The 23,354-nt window shown below is 41.1% G+C and overlaps 1 protein-coding gene across 3 annotated transcripts in view; it reads left to right on the top strand.

Moving 5' to 3' along the window:
• Positions 1 to 3,921: 3,921 nt before the first annotated feature.
• Positions 3,922 to 23,354, top strand: part of ABCA1 (ATP binding cassette subfamily A member 1) — a 120,841-nt gene continuing 101,408 nt past the window's right edge. Inside the window, exon 1 of one of the 3 annotated variants that reach the window (XM_081940163.1) lies at positions 3,922 to 4,183. The gene's annotated coding sequence lies outside the window, so the exon portion shown is untranslated. Of the gene's footprint in view, positions 4,184 to 4,685; positions 4,704 to 19,325; positions 19,529 to 23,354 lie in introns of those variants that run through there. The other 2 variants (XM_081940166.1, XM_081940164.1) reach the window with 2 other exon arrangements.

Genomic DNA, 23,354 nt, shown 5'->3' on the forward strand with positions numbered 1-23,354 from the left:
CTGGCAGTTGATTTTGGGGTCTCTGCCACACATGCATGGGTGGCGGGGAGCATGCCGAAGACGCGCTCACATGCCCAGGGCGGGGGTTCGTGTGTGCATGCATGGGGAAGGGGGGAAGGGCATGGGATCACGTGTGCCCCTCATGGCCCATTTTTGGTCCCAGGAGGCTGCAGAGAGACCAAGTAGGCCCAAAACAGGGCACAGGGGACTGTGTCACCCTCCACCTGTGGCCTGTTTTTTGTCCCAGGAGGCTACTAGGCCCAAAATGGGGCACAGGGGGGGTTACATGGTCTGTATGGGGGCGGGGAGAGCACAGGGGGTCAAGCATGCATGTACAGGGGCGGGGGGAGTGTGGGCACTCTTTCAGCACGTGACAACAAAAAGATTAGCCATCACTGGAGTAGATTAATCAGGGAGGCCTGCTAGGCCCAAAACGGGGTATGGGGGGGGGTCGCACACATGCACGGCAGGGGGAGGGGGGTAAGAGGAGAGCAGGGGGTTGTGTGTGCATGTGCAGGGGGCAGGGTGCATTGCATTATGGATGTGGGCACATGCAAACGCGCTATCACACACACATGCACGATTTTGACACATAAGGAGAAAAAGGTTAGACATCATTTCTCCACCATAAAATCCAAAAGGAGAAGCAGAATCTGGGTAGATTGTAAAACTACAGTAATAATTATTTGGCCCTAACCTAGGGCTACTTGTTTAGTGAGTGCCTGAGCAATAGTAAACTTTTTATTTAAATTATCTAGCTGAGACTCTCTCTCTCTGCTTTGAATTCAGGATTGCCTACATTAATTTGAAGATGACGAAGATGATGTAACAATGCATTATTTAAAATATTTAAAAATTTATAATTACTAATTTTAAACAGAACATTATCTTTATTTTATTTTTTTATTTTGCCCCTTTGAGTCTGTCTTGACTCCTGGTGTCTACCTGGACAAGACCCTGCAGTGTCCTCGGCAAGTTTTTCCAGAGGTGCTTTGTCACTACCTGTTGCCTAGGGCTGAGAGAAAGTAACTGCTTTGTGCTTAAGGCACAAGTAGAATTCATAGTCTCCTAGTTTCTAATAATTGCGTGACTTGAACACCACACCAACCAACTGTCACTTAGAAATATTTACTGTAACTTAAATGGAAGCGCAACACTTTTCACAATAGTGGAGATGATCATGTCTAGATTTGAGTGCCTGCTCATTTTGAGGGGCAATATTATTAAAACCTCTTACTGAAATTTCCTTCAACTTTCATCAAATCAGCCCTTAAAATGCTTTTTTAATAGAAGACTGTGTATGAATGGCTTTCCTATATATTAAATTGAGAAGTGGCTATGCTAGAATTAATATACAATCAGTATTTTAAATATATAGAAACAGTTTAGTATAGTGTTTCAGACCTCAGGCTAGAAACTGAGAGGCCATTAATTCTAGTCTTACCATGGGCACAAAGCCAGCTGAGTAACCTTGGGACCAGTCCCTTTCTCTCAGCCCTAGGAAGCAGGCAATGGCAAACCATTTCTGAGATCTTGCAAAAAAAAACAACCAACAACAATAATCCTCCAGGAACTTGTCCAAGAAGATGCCAGAAATCAGAACTATTTGAAGTCATTTTTAAAAAAAACTTCATGTGAAGAAGAAAATGCAGAAATAAATTGTTTTCCCTAAGTTACCAAGAACAAGAAAATATTCAACAATCTGCAAACATTTGAAACAGTATGGATCAGGGGTGAAATTCAGCAGGTTCTGACAGGTTCTGGAGAACCGGTAGTGGGAATTTTGAGTACTTCGGAGAACCGGCAAATACCACCTCTGGCTGGCCTCAGAGTGGTGAGGGAATGGAGATTTTGCAGTATCCTTCCCTGTGATACCCACAGAACCAGTAATTAAAAAAAATTGAATTTTGCCACTGGCATGGATGAACAGCTTGGATCATTTTAAAGTAGAATTTCTTCAGCCTGTTTGCTTATCTCCCACTTTGCCCCAATACAGCAGTGTGGTTAGAAAATGTGCAAAAATGCCAGTGTGGTTATCAGTCCAATTCCAGACACTTGTATATGCAGCAGAGTGAAGTTGGCAAGATAGACTATGGGTGGCTCCTTTTTTCCTCTTATGAATCACGATTTGTTTTGCATAACTTCCTGTCATAGTAACATTGATTGGGGGTGGGGGGCACAATTGTGGATGTGCACAAATAACCAAGCTCATCTACTGTGGATGCTTTATGTGAAGACCAAGCTTTTTGGAGAAGGTGCTAATGCTGAGAAAGATGGAAGAAAAGAGAAGAAGACATTCAGGAGTTGGATGGACCCATTGCAGGGGCAATGGGTGCACCAGTCCAAGATTTGCAAGACCAACTTAAGGTGACAGAGAAAATCTATCGGTGTAGTTGCTAAGAGTCAACAACGTCTTGATGGCATATCATCCCTCAAGCAACGACTCCGTGTCCTTGTATGTGGGTGTTTGTGTGTGAAGCAGGAGAGAAGGGATTCTTGTTGTTTAGGAACCATGACAGCTCAGGAAATAGGACAATGGTTGAATGATTAGTCAGTTGGAGCAGGCGTTGGCTCCTGGTGATCTCAACACACTCCCTGCATTTGAGACCAGCAGCAACAAAGACCTTTGCAGATTACTTGCAAACTGCTATAGTCAAGTATGAATAGAAACAGCAGTGATGCTGTATGGAAATGTCTTGCCATCTGAGATCTCTCCAACTGGATCAAGGGGCATATGTGCGCGCATATTTGACTAAAACAAAGAAAAACATTTTGATTACTGGCGCGTAGGGACACAAACCAGCAAAAGTTGGAACCTCTCCATTCTTTTTCCTTGGTTCTTTTCCCAATTTTTCAGAATTTTCCAAACATGTAGTGGTGTCCATTTTGAGCCAACTTCACATTCTCACATCTTTCTGATGGTTTCAGAGGAACGAGTGGTGTGTGGCCCACACTCAAAGTGGTGCACCGTGTCTCTGTATGTGTGTGTGTGCGTGAACGGATCCCTCCGATGAGAAAAAAGCAGAAAGAAAAAAAAACCCTGCCTTTAGAAAAAGGAGCATTGGTGATCGTGCACAGTGGTAAAACGCGAGCAGCAACATTGCTGTTCATTGCACAGCCAGTCCTCCTCTCGCCCCCCCCCCCCCCCTTTGCCAGCAAGCAGGGTCCGGGGACAGATACGTGATGGGACTTGTAATCGGTAGGTAACACATTTTGCAGAGAAGCTGTGCAGCTGCTCGGCTGTTGGTTCGGCTCCGAAGGAAGGGAAAACTGGGTGGGGTGGGTGGGGCGTCCCAAAGGTGCACTTCAGGAGGCAACTGGACTTTCTTGTTTTTTTCTTTTGAAGACGTTTTGCTTCCCATCCGAGAAGCTCTGACTGGATAGTAGGGAATGCAAGGATTTATATTCCTTGCAGACAGCTCGTCCTTTGCATCCTTTTTGGAAGGCCGTTGAAGCACTTGGAAGTTTTCCTGTGTCCTCAGGGTCACTTGAGTAGTGCTCCTGGTTCCTGTAGTTTGCAATTTTTTCCTCTGGAAATCCCTTCATACTCCCACACTATTCGAAGGCTGTTCATCCCAAATTGTATAGCTAAAAGCCTGTAGAGATTCTCAGCCATCCAGGTCATGGTTGTCCCAAAGGTGCTTTTTTTTTTTCCAGGAGGCAACTGCAAATTCTTGTTCCTTCTTTGAAAATGTTTTCACTTCTCATCCAAGAAGCTGGGCGGGGGTGGGGGAACCGCTGGGAGCCACCGAAGAGCCGCCTCCTCCCCCCTCAATAGAGGAGCCAGGCTGTCCAGTAAGGCCAGTGACATCGCCCTTTTAAGAGGCGGGCTCCCTCGCCACGTGCTCACAGTGACTGATTGAAATACATAAACAGACCAGCTGCAGCAGCAGCAGCTGGAGCGGCAACGGGAAGCCGAGTTTGACCGATAATAACCTCGCTGTACAGCGCCGGCGGGGGTTCTATATAAGGCGCATCGGGCTCGCCGTCGCCTGCTTTTCTTGAGTCACGGTTGGGGGAGCGCGCAAGAGTTGAGGTGGCTGGTGTGTGTGGGGGCACTACCCACCACCACCACTACCACCACCACCACATTCCTCCCCCCACCAATTTAGCTGTCGACGATTCGTCCGTCCGTCCGGTGGATCTAAAAGACAAGAGAGCCTCGATCAAAATTGGCGAGCAGGTAAAAGGGGGCGAAAGGGAGGGATTTTGGGGGGAGGGGGAAGATCGCGAAAGAAGGGCATCCTTGGAAGGGACTGATGCCATTGCAGCCAAGCCCCAGGGATCGGCTGGTCCTGCTTCTGAAAGAAGGGGGGGGGGATATGTCTCTGGCTCCGACCCCGCGCAATTCTGCACCGATCTCGAAGCGCCTTCAGCTCCCACTTGGCTTTCTGGCTTCCCGGAGCTTTTTTTTTGTAAAGGAATTAGGAAGGCGAGCCAAGCAGAGTTTCTGAGAGTGTTCAGAGCGCGTTTTCTGTCCCTTTGGAACTCTCGCCGTCCCTGGAACAGGGTGTTTCCTGGTAGCACGTTTATCCAAAGCCCGGCATTGTAGATGGTTTGCTGTGGGCAGGGAACGGTCGCTCCAAACGATAAAAGAGCTCCGAAGACAGGAGGGCAGGAACGGCGAAGGGCGAAGAGGAGCTGGACTGGCGCGTTTGGGAAGGGGTCTGGTTGTTTTTAAGTAGACAAAAGCAGGCGCCGAGGTCAGTCTGTCTGTCTGTCTGTCTGTCTGTCTGTCTGTCTGTCTTTCTTTCTTTCTTTCTTTCTTTCTTTCTTTCTTTCTTTCTTTCTTTCTTTCTTTCTTTCTGTCTCTTTCTTCTCGCTGTCTTTGTTTTCTCTGTCTCTCTTTCACTCTCCTCTCTCTCTCTTCTCACTGTCTTTGTTTTCTGTCTCTTTCTCTCTCTCTCTCTCTTTCCTCTCACTTCTCTGTCTCTTTCTCTTCTCTTTTCTCTCACTCTCTTCTCTGTCTCTTTCTTTCTTCTCTCTGTCTTTTTCTCTCTCTCTCTGTCTCTCTCTCTCTCTCTCTCTCTTCTCTCTCTTGTCAAACAATGGCCATATGTTGCCTTTCTCTTTAACCATGCATGTCTTACTGAAGAATTGCAAGGATCATAGCTTATTTTCTACAAACCCCTGGTTGAATTAGTAAGACTCTCAATTCCTCCCCTACATTGCTGGATTACAAATCTCTTCATTTGCAGCCGGATCCAGTAGCCATTCTGGGCATTGAACCCTTCTCCATGTTAAGGATGCCTGCCCAGGTCAGAGAAGGAATCTGATAGCATCTTTGCAAACCCAACCTGGGCTGAAGCTTGGGAGAGTCAAAACCTTCTCAAAGAGGGGCTTGTGGTTTGGTTTCTGGGGCTGCTCTCTAGGAAGATGCCTCAAGTTGGAGCTACTGAGGCAAGGAGAAAAACTCAGAGCAACTCCAAGTCAGCAAGGAATGACCGAGAGTAACCTTGTAATATGTGTGACAGCTTAATAAAAGCCATCAGCTTGGGATTTGCACCCCTTAATCTGAGGGGGAAGCTAACTTTGTAAGAAACAAGTCCATGAAAAACTTATGCACTGAGAGAAGCACTATAATGGGGTGATGGGGGTAATCATAGGCTGTTTATTTTATTGCTATTATTATCATTAGCTTTGTTGTTCACCTCCGGGCTGTATTATGAATCTCCGTGTTTCCTTCCCATTCTGAGTCAATACTAAGCAAGACCAAAGAGAATAGCTTTGCAGAATGAAATGAAAGCGTTACTTTCATTGTATTACTTTTCATCTTTTGTGCATGCTTGAACTGTAAATTGTCAGAGCTTGGTGTCATGTATATAAGATAACTTTAACAGATGTGATTAACAGAGAGCTCTTTTTTTGGGGGGGGGGGTTAAAATGTCACTTTGATGCCTCCTATTAATTAAGAATATTACTTTGAAGTCCTTGATTTGGACTCTGCTTCTAGTGATGGCATGGGCAATCACCAACTCAGCCTGGCTCTAGTAATATCTTCAGCACTCTCAAGGAAAGCACTGCATCTTTTGATATCATTCACCCTCCTTATTTGATGTATTCTCCTTTTTCTCCTTTTTACAACCTTGCCAAGTCTGGTTGCTTTTTAAGCAACTGCTTCCACCCTAAGACAAAAGAATGTAAGTTTCTCCTTGTTGATGATGATCACTTCAAGGGAATGGTCTTTATTTGACCCAGGATTGACTGCTCTTAATAACCATTTCCAAATCCATTAATCTTCTTTCACTAGCTCTTTCTCAGTGCCCAGCTTTCAATACCAGTACCACTATGTTAACTATTTTGATCTCTGCAGTCATTAAACTATCCTTCCTGATCTTGTCTAAGTTTGCCATTCCCTTCCTCCATAGAATTAATCTCTATGGTGCATTATATGTTTATCCTTCATCCCAAGAATGCAAAAATCATTTTCCATCTTCTATCGATCATTTTCCCCCCTTTTTCCTATTTAAGCTGAATCCTGGTTTTCCACTTCTACTTTCCACGTGAGTTCTTCTAAAACTTCTTGACTTTGGGCTAACAAAATACTCACCTACATCAAGTTGTTAGTGTTTCTGTCCCTAGTGATTGATTTTGGTTCTAGATGTCAGTGCTTTTAATATAGTCGTGGTATAAATGTGACAGATGGAGTTGCTATCTATCCTTATCACACTCCTTTACCTATTTTGAACCGCTCCATTTTTCCAAACTCACTATTACTTCTTGCTCGTTATGAAGGCTTCTTGAAATAGATGTGGTTTTCCTTTTAACCTTAATATATACATCACATGTGGAACTGAATGTACAGATCAGTGGTGGTTGCAGGCGGTACGCCCCAGTACGGGTGTACTGGTGTCTGCCCAGAGCAGTGGGTACCGTTCTGCTATGGTGCTCCGGAGGGCCCACCCATCCACCCGCGCTCCTTACCTGTCTTTAAAATCTTTGGCGCTTCCGTGCACGGCACTTACACTGCCTGCGCGATGATCTGCCGAGCAGCTGGAACGTTGCGGAGGCTCGTGGAGGCATCGCTGGACAGTAAGACGCATGCATGCGCACGCTGCACGTATTCATGTGAAGGATGCTAGGCCCCGTTGCAACCGTACCGATTGCAACGGGATCCAGAACCCACCACAGGTACAGATATATGGGATGATATACACCATCAAAAGCATAGCTTTAGCCGATAAATTACACCTCTTTTGTCATATTTTGCTATTTCCATTATCTTATGACATCTGATATGTTCTTCCTTTTTTGTAACCATTGTTCATTTGGTGTTTTTCTGTCCCTGCGTGGATATATTGTTTTATCAAAGATCTTAGGGAAAATGTTCCTTGCATGAAGACTTAATTACATTGTTTGGTCATTTGCACTCTTCTTTCTTCTATAAAAGAATATGTATGTTTCCATTTGCAACTTAAAACAATCCATTCAACTGCAGAGGTACTTTCTTACAAAAAGCTGTTTCTTATAGTTTCTATTGCAATCTGTTCCTGAATATATTCTTTCTCAGAAAAGATTGCTCTCATTTTGATTTGTGTACAGTCTATTCATTTTCCCTTAACCTCATTAGATTTTTTTCCCATAATTAAATCTGAATAGTCCTACTTTAAAATAAGTTTGGTTTGATAGTTATCATTCTGGAGTAGGACAGGGAAGACTAGAACAGAGCAGAACAACAGAGTTGGGAGGGACTTTGAAGGTCTTCTAGTCCAACCCCCTGCTTAAGCAGGAACCCCTATACCGTTCCAGTCAAATGGCTATCCAACATCTTTTTAAAGACTTCCAGTGTTGGGGCATTCACAACTTCTGGAGGCAAATTGTTCCTCTGAATAATTGTTCTAACTGTCAGGAAATTTCTCCTTAGTTCTAAGTTGCTTCTCTCCTTGATTAGTTTCCACCAATTGTTTCTTGTCCTACCCTCAGGTGCTTTGGAGAATAGCTTGACTCCCTCTTCTTTGTGGCAGCCCCCGAGATATTGGAACCCTGAACTCTAATCCTAAATTAGCTATGAAACCAGCTGGGTGACTTTGGCCAGTCGTTCTCTTTCAGCCCTAATAAAATGACAATGGCAAATCACAAAATCCTGCCAAGAAAACTGCAGGGACTAATCTGGGCAAGCTGTAGGAGTCCAGCCTGAGTTGAAGATGCATATATAGTAGTTCCTTAACTGTGAATTTTCTTGTTATTTGTCTGATTTTAATTTTCATTCTTTTTGTTGTTATTTCCCCCTCTATATTGACCTTTTTGGATGAAATATCATTCCTTGATATTTCTTGTTTAGTGTTGAAAGTTATCACTCAGTCATTCAATATCCTTCTGTCTTCCAAGTCTTTCATTCTTTGTCTTTATCTTCCTAAGGGTATCTTGGTGGCTTTCACAACAAACTCTTTGGATCTTTTCTTTTTGAAATTTCTTAACTCCCCTTGTAGCTCCTTGGTTTCTCTTTCATGTAAGTTAAGTAGATTGAATCTGTTTCTTACATCAAATTTATATTTTGACTGTATGTCTTTGAGGTCAGATGTCCTTGCTCTCTTCATCTTTTGTTTGATATCAAAAAAATCATGCTCTAGCCTCCAAATCTACACTAGGAAGCTTTCTGGATGACTAGATTATACTTTTTCATATTTTGTTTCTTGTTACGCAGTTCATATGATCCCAGTGACATTCTAATAAAGGAGATTGCACTTGTGTTCCTTGAATCAAGGGCTGACAAAGGACATAACGCTCTTCGCCAAGCACATGCTTAACAATGTTCTTGTTAAACAACCTTTCATACAAATTCCTACCTGAATGTAATTTATGTATGGATGTATGGATGGATTATATAATCATCGGATTTAAACAGGACCATTTCAGCTCATCTGAATTTATCTATTCCTAAAATAGCCAATTTGATATGTTTCATTTCCATTTTGATAATTTCAAGTTTTTTTGTTTGTCAGCCCTTCAAGGTAGACCATGGACATCAATACTACAACTATACTTTATTAGTATAGATTATAGTAACACGATCCTGAAAGCCTGAAATAATTTCTCTTTCCCTCTCTTTTATACTAAACTAAAGAGAGTCAAGGTGGGGAAATCTTGAGTTTCTTTCTCATGCCTTCCTATTTTCCTACACTGCATCCACGTTTTTTCAACAATTGCTATGTGCTTTCTTCAAGGATAGCTCCAGAATTCTCTACAATGCAAGTAGTACAATAACAATTACAATAGTGATGGAACTTAACAGTCACTAAATAAACTCTTGTAAGTTGAGGACTACCTGTACAATGTTTTTGGAGCCATTCTTGAAATAATGCACATATAATCACTAGTGAATTCTCCTTGAGGCTTTTAAGTGCCTGTAGACATCGTATAGTTAGAGCTAAGTACACTGGAATTGGCATAGATTGTTGTAGCAAAAATGTAATTATATAATGGGCGCACAAGATAATACATATACAAATTTCACATCACTTTCAGGATTAGTTCTCCATAATTCATCTCATCTGTGTTACTTCAGGATGCTTAGAGTAGAATATGACATCATGCCTTTCTTCACACCAAGGAAGGTAGACAAGATAGAAAGCTAGTCATTAGCTGAAGGCTTTTCTGTAAACTTTGGAAATGGCCTCTAATAGTTTTAGTAAAAGAAGTGGTGCTAATGGAAATTTGTCTCTTGAACTATGAATCATAAAGATTGTACCAAAGATTCATACCTCATCCTAAATCAGTTTTGTTGGAGCTCTATTGGAAGTTAGAATTGGTATGATTCATATAATATAATGAATCTGACATAATGAGAGTGTGGTTTAATGTTATCTGTGTGTATTACTTATGGTTTCACAAATATATGTTTTATTGACCTGTCAGTGGTACATGTTGAATTGGCAGTATAAAAATACTGTAAAAAGTAATCATAAATTGTGGTACAAGCTAGAAATCATGGTTTATAAACTAGGCTTTCAATTACAAACTAAGGCAAAACAAATACTCCCCATGGCTCATTATGGGTTGACAAGCCCTTGCCTTGTTTTGCTGAAAAATTCTATGTAGTGCTGGTTTCTACAAGTGAAATCAGATCTTAGTCATATATTCAAGTAAAATTACATGCTGGAGTTCTTACGAACTTGTATTTCCCTCTTTTCAAATGATTTCACGTATGATTTGACAACAACTGAAACACTTTCAGTGAATTTTTGTAAACTGTTCTTCATTGGAGTCTTCTATTAACCATAATCTTAACCTTCTCTGACTGTCCATTTGCACGTATTATGAGTCAGAGCGGCACAGTGCTTAGAGTGCAGTACTGTAGGCTACTTCTGGTGATCACCGGCTGCCAGCAGTTTGGCAGATCGAATCTCACTAGGCTCAAGGTTGACTCAGCCTTCCATCCTTCCGAGGTGGGTAAAATGAGGACCTAGATTGTTGGGGGCAATATGCTGACTCTGTAAACCACTTAGAGAGGGTTGTAAAGCACTGTGAAGCGGTATATATGTTACGGTGAAAGACCGAAATCTGGTGAATGTCGACATTCACCGGTGAAAGACCGAATATTTCATTACAACACAGTCGCTTGGTGTATGTCCGAAAATACCCTTATCCTCTCGACACCCTTACCCTAATACCTCGGCTCCTCGCTTCCTTTTAAGCGTCTTCTTAAGGATCGCAAGTTTAAAAAAAAAAAAACTCCGCGAATAGAAGACGCTTAAAAGGAAGCGAGGAGCCGAGGTATTAGGGTAAGGGGATTAGAGTAAGGGTGTCGAGAGGATAAGGGTAATCCTCTCGACACCCTTACCCTAATCCCCTTACCCTAATACCTCGACTCCTCGCTTCCTTTTAAGCGTCTTCTTAAGGATCGCAGGTTTTTTTAAAAAAAACTCCGCGAATAGAAGACGCTTAAAAGGAAGCGAGGAGCCGAGGTATTAGGGTAAGGGTGTTGAGAGGATAAGGGTATTTTCGGACATACACCAAGCGACTGTGTGAATGTCGACATTCACCGGTGAAGGTCCAAATGTAAAACAATGTAATGAAATATTCGGTCTTTCACCGGTGAATGTCGACATTCACCAGATTTCGGTCTTTCACCGTAACATATAAGTGCTATTGCTATTCTGGATGGCAATACACATAGTAAACCTTCATTTCTTTCCAGGACAAATGGAGTATTCTAGCTTTTATGAGACATATTTTATGTTTGCTCTAAAAAGTAAATGGTAAAGGAGTCCCTGCAGATCTTACTCAGCTACTCGTTGCTGACTCTAGGGAGCGGTGCTCATCTCTGTTTCAAGGCCATTTGCGCAGTCATGTCACCAACATGACATAATGGAGTGCTGTTGCCTTCCCACCAAAGTGGTACCTGTTTATCTACTCACATTTGCATGCTTTCGAACTGCTAGATTGGCAGGAGTGGGGATGAGGATGGGAGTTCACTCCATCATGTGGCGCTTGGGTCTCAAACATGGGCTACCGGCCTTCCAGCCAACAAGCCCAGCATCTTAACTACTGAGCCACTGCCCTGCCTCCTTTATGTTTGTAATAAATACATGGAATTAAAAAATATCATTTTTAAAAACTTACTGCAATCCAGGATTTCATCTTTTAAGGCCGAAAATTGGTTTACAACTTTTCCTCACCCTGAGTATGTTCTCTCTGTTGCAAGTAGAAATCATCCTGTTTGGAATTATTTAAAATATTCCAAGGTGCATGTTTTAAGGGTTGATTAATTTATTAATATGCATCCATATGGGATTTAGTAGTATCTATTCATCATTTGGAACCCATAATCCAACGGGAATTTGCTTTGTCTTCAGAACATAAATGGTCATGTGGCTGGCATGACTAAACACCGAAGGCACCCAGAACACTGTTACCTTCCCACTAAAAGTGGTCCCTATTTTTTCTACTTGCATTTTTACATGCTTTCGAAGTGCTAGGTTGGCAGAAGCTGGGACAAGTAACGGGAGCTCACTCTGTTACTGGTGCTAGGGACTTGAACCACTCAACTGCCAACCTTTCTCATCGGCAAGCTCAGCATCTTAGCCACTGAGCCACTGCATCCCTTTTGGAGCTATTTTAGGTTTTGTTAAAAGTATCCTGCTTTAGAATTTCGGTCACTTTTGAAGGAAAATGTATTTGCGGCAGCTGCTGAAGTCCTCCATGTGTGCATCTCCAAAGGTTCTCTGGAAACACAATAAATTCTTGCATTCCTTTGCTCTTTCATGCTTTGCATGACCAGATGCTGAAGTTTTGCAGCCTGAGTTTCCGTCTTAAAAGGGCTTCTGTTGACTGTACAAATCATATACTTTGTACCTTGGCAATCAATCATACAGGAATATTTTGTCTGCAGAATCTTTCCTAGAAAATCAAGAAGATACAAGTTGCGTTTAGAAATGTGATGGCATCTTTTTATTTAGTACGATTTACTGAAGGAATAAAGTCATCATGTGAGATGTACTGAATAACCTATATCCGTGGTGGTGAACCTATGGCCTGCGTGCCAGAGTTGGCACGTAGAGCCCTTTCGGTGGGCACGCATGCTGTCACCAGCTGCTCTTCTGGTTTCTGTTGTGCATGGGCGCACTGGCCACCTGGTCTTTGGTTTCCGGTGCTCCAGCATGCACGAAGACCAACTGGAAGACCAGATGGCTAGCACTTGCATGTACATCGGCCAGCTGGTCTTCAGGATTTTGGCGCATGTGCGCATGCATGAGCATTACACTCGGTGCCAAAAAGGTTCGCCATTCCCTGCCCTATATAGCCATCTTTAGAATTGTGCTGATGCAGATAATTGTTTTAAAATAATCTTTGGATGACTTTCAAGGGACAAAGAAGTTGTCTTCTAGATACAAGAAACTTTGATGTTACTTCATCTTTTTTTTCTCTTTTGTCATTGTCTGACCGGCAAAGGGAAAAAGTTTGCTACTTTTGCATTTTTCTGCATTGCTCATTTGATGAAAGCACATGAGTCTGTGTAACGTGGAAAGAGAAAGAAAGAGAGAGAGCTCTTAGAAACATCTTATTTATTAGCCCAGTAGTTCTTTTATTCCAGATAACTGCTTGGAAACCATTCTTAAATTAATTGAGTGAGGGACACAGTTTTGTTTTTTCCTTCACATTGTTGACTGTGATAGAGAGTTAATGTGATTTTAAAGATAACATGGTTGTGTATATGTGGAGAGACTCCTTTTCTAGATGTGATGGATTTGAGCTAGTTTTCAGGAACATTCTTGTGGAAAAACAAACTTTAGTCAGCATCTGCTGACCAGAAGGTTCAGAGTTCTCTTTAGAGCAAGCTCTGGCTTTCTCTTCTAGCAAACAGAGCAGTGCAGTAGAAATAAAAATAATAATAAAATCACATTTAATGCTTTCCATGAAGTCAGAGAATTTTCATACCTAGAACAGTCTGAATTGATAAATAAGCCCTGAAACAAATCAAATAAAAGTTTCAGAGGATTAATTGGGAAAGTTATGCATCTATGGTAAACTATAATCTGCCCATCAAGTTGGAATGCTCACTTTCGTAGGTAACATTTGAGAGCCGGTAGGGAAGGTAAACCATCCCTGCCTCACAGGGTTGTTGTGGGAACATAGGAGGAGGAAGGACTATTCGATATGTTCGTTACCTTGAGTTACTTATACAGTAATAAAGGCAGGATAAAAAAATCTAATAAATAAATAAACAATAAAAGTTCTCCTTTGCTGAGGGCAAGTTAGGAGGCTGCTGAGAAGGGCCTCCAAATAACTTGGAGTTATATGATTTTTGGGCTGAAGCCTAGACCTTTGTGTAGATACATAGTACATCAATGAGCCATGCAGTGTGATATTGCAGTATTTCCATATAGAAGTCCAATGTGATCGCTTACAAGCCTTTTCTTGATCTGTTTATACATTTGATCAGTATTGCCAAACAGGACATACGTCTCAGTGCGTGAAGGAACAGTTTGCATATTTAAGACTTAAAGAGGAACAAGCTGATTGATTCCAATCCTGTAGGATTCTTAATGTAGTTGCTGCCCTTTAACCTCAATATATCCCTAGAGCATATTGTGTGCAGTGCAGTGTTTAATTTCCCCTGAGGCAAATAACTATCTATTAACTCAATATGGAAGGTAATAAGAGAATGTAACCTGTGACCTAACCTCTGGGGTCTAGGATAATCCTCCAAGTTACAGGACCTATTTTAATCTCTTTCTTTAGTGCCCTAGAGTACACCTCTATTTTATGGCACAAAACTCAAAATTAGCCATTAAGAACAGAGCCACACTCCCATCCAATTGCCCCCATCTTTTCATGTGTCAGGTTAGCTTTCAAGGTGTCTGCTGTGTCTGTCCTTTTATAGTATAATATCCAAATTTTTGAGGGAACTTTTCCACCCCAAAATGCTGCTATATAGAATGTTGCTACTGATGCTAAAAATATTTAGCAAACTCAGAGTTGTTTAGGATCTTGTGCCTGATGGACTGTTTAACATCACCCTCTGAAATGAAACATGTTTCTTCATCGTTTTACTCCTTTTTGAGAGAAAAATCTGACCAGCTGTTGTAGAATTTTTAGAAATCGTTTGGAGAGCTTTACGCCAGAGGGCACAATATTTAGCAGGGATTCCCGAAAGGCCAATTCTCATAAAAAAAGGCACAGAATGTAAAGTTGAAACTTTGATCAGATATTCCCGAAAGGGAGGACATGAACTGATAGTGAAGTTAGAGTGCATGTTTGCGTTCCAGGCTTGTATCTCAAGAAACAAGCCCCTCTGCATGCGAGTAGATAAGGTTGTGTCGGTACTATATTGTGCCAAAAATCTATTACGAGAAATGCCTCTAATCCAAATTTGCCTCTTCTGTAAATATTATTATTTTGAAAAATATATTAACCAAAATTTTGAACACAGCTGTAGACGGATTCTGGTCTACCGCATATTGTGGCTGTGAAATGCCTTTATTATAAGGTTGTGATATGGCAATCTTTTTGATAACATGCATCTTTTTTTTAAAGTTTGTCCAAGCATTTTAAAATTTTGTTTGTTTGGTTTCTTTTTCCTGTCAAAGAACCGTCAACGTGACTTTCTCAAACATACCATTCCTTTTTTAGTGAATTTCTTCCTAAACCCAAGATGGTGACAATTTAGAGACCATATATTTATATACAGATCTTTATAGGATATTTGCATCGCTTTGACTTATACTTTTCCTTTCTCGTAGAGAAACAGATTAAACTTGGAACTTGTTGTTGCAGTAAATTTTTACATGGGGAAGGCAGGGTTGGATCAGATGCTGCCCCAAAACCTTTCCTCTGCCTAGTGTATTACTTAACATTCCTTTGAAAGTAGGGGGGAAAATGGGTAGAACCCATTAATGTGGAAAAGATAACATTTTCTGGCCTTATAATGATTTTGAAGGAAGAGATCACATCAGACCCACATAATATAAAAGATTCAACTAGAGGAAATGTCCCTTTTCTTCATTTTGTGTATGTGTTTATGTATGTGTGTGTGTCTTTAATATAAGCTTCTTTTTTGAGGAAAATGTTGATCTCTCATTTTCACTGGTTAATGTTTGGAATTTGAAAGTTTGGTTATTTTATGAAATATATAAAAGCACCTGAATGTTTTATGATAGTAAGTGGCTAAAAGAGAATAATAGTGGAAGTGCTGCTTGTCTAGTTGAATGTCCTTTAGTCTGTGGTGAGCTCATAATCCAATTAAGCACATTTGCTCACTTTTCATGTTACGAGCCAGTGATAGAAGAATTATGATGTGGTAGGGCTGAGATTGATAGATATCTAAACCTAACATATACCCTTTAAGGCTTGCTCATTTTTCTCAGTTTCAGAAAGGGTATGTAAATCTGTTATGGCACAGAATTACAACATATGTTAGAAGTTTCAATCAGGGTTAGATTCAGATCTAGCTAACTGGATGTCAGAAATTCAAGAGGCACAGAACCCTACTTCTATCTGAGAATCAAATTACTTTCCTTAATTACCATGTTGCAAACACCTAAGGGTGTTTGCTTTGAAAGTTACAGCACAGCATTTTGGCATGTTCTGGATTATACCCATACTACATATAAGAGCAGGCATATCTTGGTAACAGGATTGATAGTTTGCATCTAGAAGATCTCAAAGTCAGTTCCTAGTTCCTCCAGATATTGCTGGCTGAAAAGACGACCTATCAGAAATCCTAAAGAATGTGACAATTTGTGTATTATTTCTGGCCTGGATACCAATGAATGTATTTATCTCTAGATATACTCCCTGTGTCACCATATTTCTGTATTTGATCATGTAAAGCTTGCTGTCTACAGCTCCTTTGGTTTAATCTGTACAAGTGGGACATGGCCAAAAAAGAACATTCTTGCGCATGGATGAAAGTATCCAGACTATCCTTCAGAACTGCCTACCAGTGAATAATTTCAATTTGATGCTTTGCTTGTCAAAACATGCTTCCCTTTCATTTTTGTTTTGCATTATTCAAATATTATGGATCAAGACAAGATACTGGAACCATGCAAACTTGTGTTTTCTCCATTGTACTGGGGATTCCTGGCGCAGCCACTCCCCGGGCTTTTCCAGGTGCTCCGGTTGACTCCTCGGCTTAGTCTGGCACAGCAGCCTCCTTATCGACCCCAGAGCAGGGTCGTGGGCCCCAGCAAGACCCCCCCCAGAACAGCAACGGGGGGGCAGAATCACTGCTCAGAGGAAATCTGAACATACTATAAGAAGCTGGGGCCAAGGCAGCAGAGTTCCTTAGTGAACGAGACTGCCCTGTCTGGTTTTTGTCCGGTAGGACAAAGAGAAGGAGCGTATCAGGTAAGACCAACACACCTTTGCCTCAAAAGGTGGGTGAATGTCACTCAGAATGCTAGACTTAATATTTGGTGAAAAAATATTGACATATAACTGCAGACGTTTTTTTTATAGGGAGAAGCAAACACAAGAAAAAAATGAAACAGACCCACATACGTATATTCAAGACACATATACATTAGCAAACTCTTGGCTTTTTGCCTAAAATGGTCACTGCAAGAACGCCATGCCCACTTGTTTCTGCTAAATATATGGATTGGCCTTCTACATAAAATATCATGCACGCGTATACACAAACACTTTTAAACTTGAAACAAATTTCCAAAAAAGGAGAGAGAAAAAAGAAAACATCTGATAATGGTGGAATGTCTACTGATCACGGGAATTATTTCCTCATTTAGTTTTTGGTTTCTGAATTAGTTGTCAGTTTTTCCCCCCCTTTTAATCTATAAGACAGGATGATACAGCTGGTGTATCTGTCACTGTTGATGCAGAAGCTTTTAAGTGGTGCCTTTGGTATGGTTAGTAATGTTGGAGAGATATTTTTTTTTTGTAAAAATGCGAGGATGATGTTATTGGGTTTCGACAGGTAATCCTCCCTCTTTGAAGCAAATGTTTCAAAGAATGTGAAGTTAAGCATGAGCAAGCTGGGATCCAATCTGGATTGGTCACTGGGACTAGATGTTTTGTCTTTTACGCTTTTGGACCTGTGCTGGAGACCATCCTCAGGGAACTTCTCCTTAGCAGAGTGTCCGTGACCAAGCTAAAAAGGTTACGGTCATATGAGGGATGCACCCCCAGAGAGATTAAGGGGACTTCCATCTTGGAGTAAAGATGGGATAAAATGTCCCATATTAAAAAAATAAAACATTGGGCCAACAAACTCAAGCCTGTTTTCTGTTTTGGCATCTATCTGTCAGGTCACTCTGCAGAATTGTCCAAAAAAGGCAGAGGTACAGGGTGGGAACGCTAAACAATATGGTGATACTTCAGCATAGATGGCTGTCATCATCTCTTCCTGGGTGTGCCTACTGTCTTTGGTGGAAGAGCTCAACTGCCAGCTGACAAGATCAGGCCCACAAAACCAACAGGCGGAATCTTCTTATGGACCCTGTCTTCATCTATTGCAGTGCATCAGGTACTACTGTCCTAGAGCCCATTCAGTCTGTGCTGAAATCACTGGCTAAAGAAGAAGGGAGAATAAAGAAGTGTTCCAGCACAGAGTCACCCTGTGGGAAGAAATGACACAGAGACCAGAGTAGTGAAGCCACGGTTCCCAAGGAAATGCAGTCAGTCTGTCAGATTCTTGTAAAATAGGTGACCAACAATAAAGCTGCTTTGGTCTATTCATCGCGGTGTTCTGATTCCTTGTGCCTTACATAGATAGCAAGCATTCTGGGATTCCCAGATGCTCATCTTGCTTCTATAGAAGTAAAAACAAGGCAAAGATGTCAACGAAATGACCTGGGGATGGACCTTCTCTATGGTAGCCCCCACTTTTTGCAATCTTCTCCCCACCAGAGATATGCGCAATTCCCTCCGCCCCCTCCTTTTGCATTTTGAAAGCAAATTAAACCTGCCTTATTTCAACGAGCTGTCAATCTGTAGCTGATTTGATTGTAGTTGTCTGTCGTCAGGTATTTTTGGATTACAGGAATTGTTTTTAATTGCCTCCCTTGTGTTTGTAATTTTTATTTCCTGTGTTGTGTGCTGCCCTTTTGGGATCTGGGCAGGTTATAAAGATTGTCAAATAAATAAATAAATAAATAAAGCTTGGGGATTATTGCAAGGCATGAAAACTAAGCCTATAGTATTTGACTAATACATTTACCTATTTATTTTTATGTTATTTACATCCTGATTTTATTATTTTTATAAATAACTCAAACATACCCTCCCCTCCTCCTTTTCTTCTTCGCAACAACAACCTTGTGAGATAGGTTAGGCTGAGAGAGGGAGGGAGGGAGAGAGAGAGAGAGAGAGAGAGACTGGCCCAAAGTCACCCAGCAGGTTTTCATGCGTAAGACGGGACTAGACTTTCCTGGTGTCTAATCTGCTTTAATCATAAATAAGATGCCTTAATCATTTGATCAATGGAAACTCAGGTGAAAAAGCTTAAAAGTCAGCAGTAGGTTCTGATAATCTAATTACAGTATTTCCAAGTTTAGAGTTGGATGAATGATTGCAGAATACATTTTAAATCTATATACTAGCATTCAGTTTATTATTACAGTCATAGAACAGAAACCAGAACAAATAAAAACACCCAAAAAATATACAATTACAAATTCTAGTATAAAATAATAAATAACAGCTAAAATCTGTGATAAAATCCAGTCTGTCAATGATACATGGTCTAAACTACACTAAAATTACAATCGACAAACTGTGTGGCCCATAGTCACTTTAATATTAAAAGGGAAAGGAATAAGCAGTGCATCGGGTTTGCCACATTTGTTGAATAAAATAAAATATATAGTAGGTTATAATTTAAAAAAAAATCTGGTTAGCCCATGTCTTCAATTCTGGAAATTCTTAAAACAGTTGGGTAGATCATCACTTCATTTATCTGATAATAGCTCAGCCAGAGAACTCTAGGTTCAAAGTTCACATCCACCTCTGACACTTGTGACACAGGCAGCCTTTGGCAGGGCTACAGTTTTTCCTGGTGCATTGTCAGTGAGCTCTTCCAGTTGTCCGTACTACTAGTTGAAGATTTAAAATTGCTCTACAGCTTTGGGTAAGCCTTTCGATCTTAATGGGTTTGGGGGGTTTGCTTGTTTTTTGAAATTCTGTTTCGTTGACTATTTTTCTTGTAGCTGACCCATTAGGGAATTTCATGTGGAAGTGTAGTATAACGGCTAACACAGAACATTATACATTTTAAATATGAAACAGAGCAAGACTTTGACACCAGTTTAGTATTTCATGCTGTACAATTTTTTTGCCTCCTTTTTTCTTTGCTTTTAATAAAGATTGGAAGGTTTGATTGATTTCATTTGCATTTTCCTTTACATGCGATGGGAGGGGGGGGGGAGCCTGCTTTTTGACAGATATCTTTTTCTTTTAATTATTCTAATTCTTCGAAACTGGCTGGACAAATCCCTGCAGTTTTCATGGCAAGATTTTGCAAAAGGGCTGAGAGAGTGGGAATGGTTCAAATGGTCACCACAGTGTAAAAAAGTGGAGACTCTAGAAAGAGTGCAGAGAAGAGCAACAAAGATGATTGGGGGACTGGATGCTAAAACATATGAAGAACGGTTGCAGGAACTGGATATGTCTAGTTTAATGAAAAGAAGGACTAGGGGAGACATGATTTCAGTGTTCCAATATCTCAGGGGCTGCCACAAAGAAGAGTGAGTTAAGCTATTCTACAAAGCAGCTGAGGTTAGGATAAAAAGCAACGGGTGGAAACTAATCAAGGAGAGAAGCAACTTAGAACTAAGGAGAAATTTCCTGACCGTGAGAACAATTAATCAGTGGAACAACTTGCCTCCAGAAGTTGTGAATGCTCTAACACTAGAAGTTTTTAAGAAGAGATTGGATTTATCTGAAATAATATATGGTTTCCTGCCTAAGCAGGGGGTTAACTAGAATACCTCCAAGGTTCCTTCCAACTCTGTTATTCTAAGATTCTAATGTCACTCAGATGGTTTTGTGCCCAAAGTGGGACTAGAACTCCCAGTCTCCTGGTTTCTAGCCTGATGCCTTAACCTCTATCGTAAATTGTCTTCCCATATTGATAGGGAATAAGACAAATGCTTGGGGAGAATTTAATTATTTTAAGGCAACTCCACACTATCTCCACCCAAGTTACTATGCTCAAGACAATGTCTTCAATTTCCATAATTTCCTGTTGTCTTCCCAGACTGTCTGGAGGATGCCCAAATTGTACATATATATCTTCCCCGGTTGAGGCCATTAGATTAGTTGAAGCAGAATTAGAGAACAGTATTTTCCAGATGTTTTAGACTCTGTGAACAATGTACTTCAGTATTGCTAGTGAAAAGTCTAACTGCAGCCCAACAGAATATGTAGCAGCACCAGATTGCTTACTCTAGTGTAGAGGAACTGAATATAGAATGCATTCATGTATGTGTACCAGTGGTGGGTTGCAGGTGATACGCCCCGGTATGGGCGTACCGGAACCTGCTTGGAACACCGGGTACTGTTCCGGTACAGTACTCTGGAGGACCCGCCCGAGCTCCTTACCTGTCCTTTAAAGCCTTCTGTGCTTCAGCGCATGGCGCGTACAGAGCCTGTGCGATGCTCCGCCGAGCAGTTGGAGCATCGCGGAGGCTTGTGGAGGCATCGCTGGCAGGTACAATGCATGTGCGCGCCATGTGCGTGCCCATGTAGACAACACCGGGCCTGTTCCAACCGTAGTGGTTGGAAAGGGATCCGGAATCCACTACTGATGTGTAGCATGCATGCAATTGTCTAACTACTAGCCTGTTTGGGAGATGAAAATCTAGAACTAACTTGCTTGTAAACGTCTCTGGGACTTTTTATAGCACTCTGTGGTTTCATTTTAAGGTTTCTGGAACAGGGTAAACACCTGTTCAATTAAAAAAAATCTCCATGAGCCACAGACATTTCTGGTGTGAACAAATTTGTCTTCCAAACACAGCTATCTTAAGTAAATGTATTAGACGGCTCTCATAAATACTTCTCTTTTCCGGTCCACCTGGAATGAACATTCCTAGTGGCAGGTAGACATCCCTGACAAAAAAGAGAGTTCATATGAGCCAGTCACCTTGATGAAACTAAGCGGATCTGAATGACTGTAAATTCTAAAGATTGTACTGATTTGAGATATGGCAGGATCTTTGCTCAAATCCTTTTTTCTTTGAAATTTGAGAAAGTGCTGACTCTATTGATTGTGTGGAGGGCAGGATTTTCAAGCATGATTGTAGGAGCAGGTAATGCTTACAGCCAAGACTAACATAAGCAGCAAAGCAGTTTTTACAAATAGCAAAGGTCAATCTGATTGCCCAGAGTTCAGAAATCTCTTACAACTCATCAGATTCATACCTGCATCAGTATCTTTTAACTATTCAGCATTTTTGTGGAGAAAATGTATCTATATAGTCGCTGGGAATAAAAAAAAACCTCAATGACAGATAAATCAATTAATCAATGACATATAATTAATTAATCAAAATGACTGGTTGAATAGCCTTGGTTTGTTCTCATGTGACATTAACAGCAAATGCTTACATGTTTATGAATGAGAACTAAGTTAGGGCCATGGAAAATTTACAGCAACGCACAGAAATAAATATTTAGGGATTAGGGCTCCCTCTTTCTTTATAGCAATTTGTGCAAAACTGGACTGGTGGTAAGACTACTTGGTCTCTTAGTAAATGTGAGCTTTGATTTAGCTAACAATTTCTTTGGAGATAAAACCAGTGATTTGGGAGCATAATTATTTTCAAGTCAAACACTGGTTGCAATGCAAGCTGGATCCAACCTTTGATCCTGGTTATGAAAGAGCTTCAGCTAATTTTGCCCTGGAAGCTGGAATCTTTGTTCTCTGGACAAGGACAGCACATCAGAAAGAGCACAAGCAACTGTATTTGCGCGCCAACATGGCCCTCAAGCTTTATTCCATTAGGAAAAGGGAGAAGAAACAAGGGCTGTAGTCCTCCCTTCTTTCCCCTTCATTCCAAAGGTAGATGAAAAAGTCCCTTCAAGATGCAGATGAAATTAACAAGTTCATATCCTCAGAAGATGGAGGACTGCTAAATAGTCAGAACAGGCAGAAACCTCTTGGGGCAAACCCATGCCATTGAGGTTCTTGTGCAACCACAGCATGCCACAAAATGCATTTTTATCTTACCATCTAGATTACTCCGTAATTTTGACTACGCTATAAATCTGCCAGCCTTAGGCTCCTTCCTTCCAGATGGCATGGATGAACTCTGGTCAGATTTGAAATTGTACTTAATCTTGGCATCTCTGGAAGGGCAAGGCTTGATCTTTTGACTAGAGGGGCAGGAGAGAGGGTTTATGGATAACAAAAATGAAGTAGTGTTTTCTAGGAATGACTTTAAAAACGATGATAGTTTCAAAAAAGAGGGATGGATGGGTAAAGAGCCAGATTTCAAACATGGTTAAACTTGCGTCAAGAATCAGCAAGCAAAGTCTCCTCTTGGGCTTTTATAAAGTTTGCATAGTTGCTGACTAAATACCATGTTTCCCCGGTTTCGGGGGTCTTGGCTTTATTTTCGGGGAGATCTTATTATTTTTGAGGTGCAGAAGGCGGCGAGCATGGTCACCTCATGGCTGCTGCTGCATTGCAATATTTTGGGGGAGGGCTTATTTTAGCACACGTGCTTAAAAGCCCGATTGGGCTTATTATCCGGGGAGGTCTTATTTTCAGGGAAACAGGTTAATTGTTTTCTAGAGAAAAGTTTTTCTTCTCATACAGTCTTTCTTTTTGTCTTAGTCAAAGAGAAGATAGCTATATTGTCCTTCATCCCAAAAGTTGTTGAATGTTTGCTTAATACAGGGCTGAACTAGTGGTGGGATTCAAAATTTTGTACTGCTGGCTCTGTGGGCAT

Source organism: Natrix helvetica, assembly GCF_964273705.1.
Source record: "Natrix helvetica genome assembly, chromosome: 2".
Classification (NCBI taxonomy): Eukaryota; Metazoa; Chordata; class Lepidosauria; order Squamata; family Natricidae; genus Natrix; species Natrix helvetica.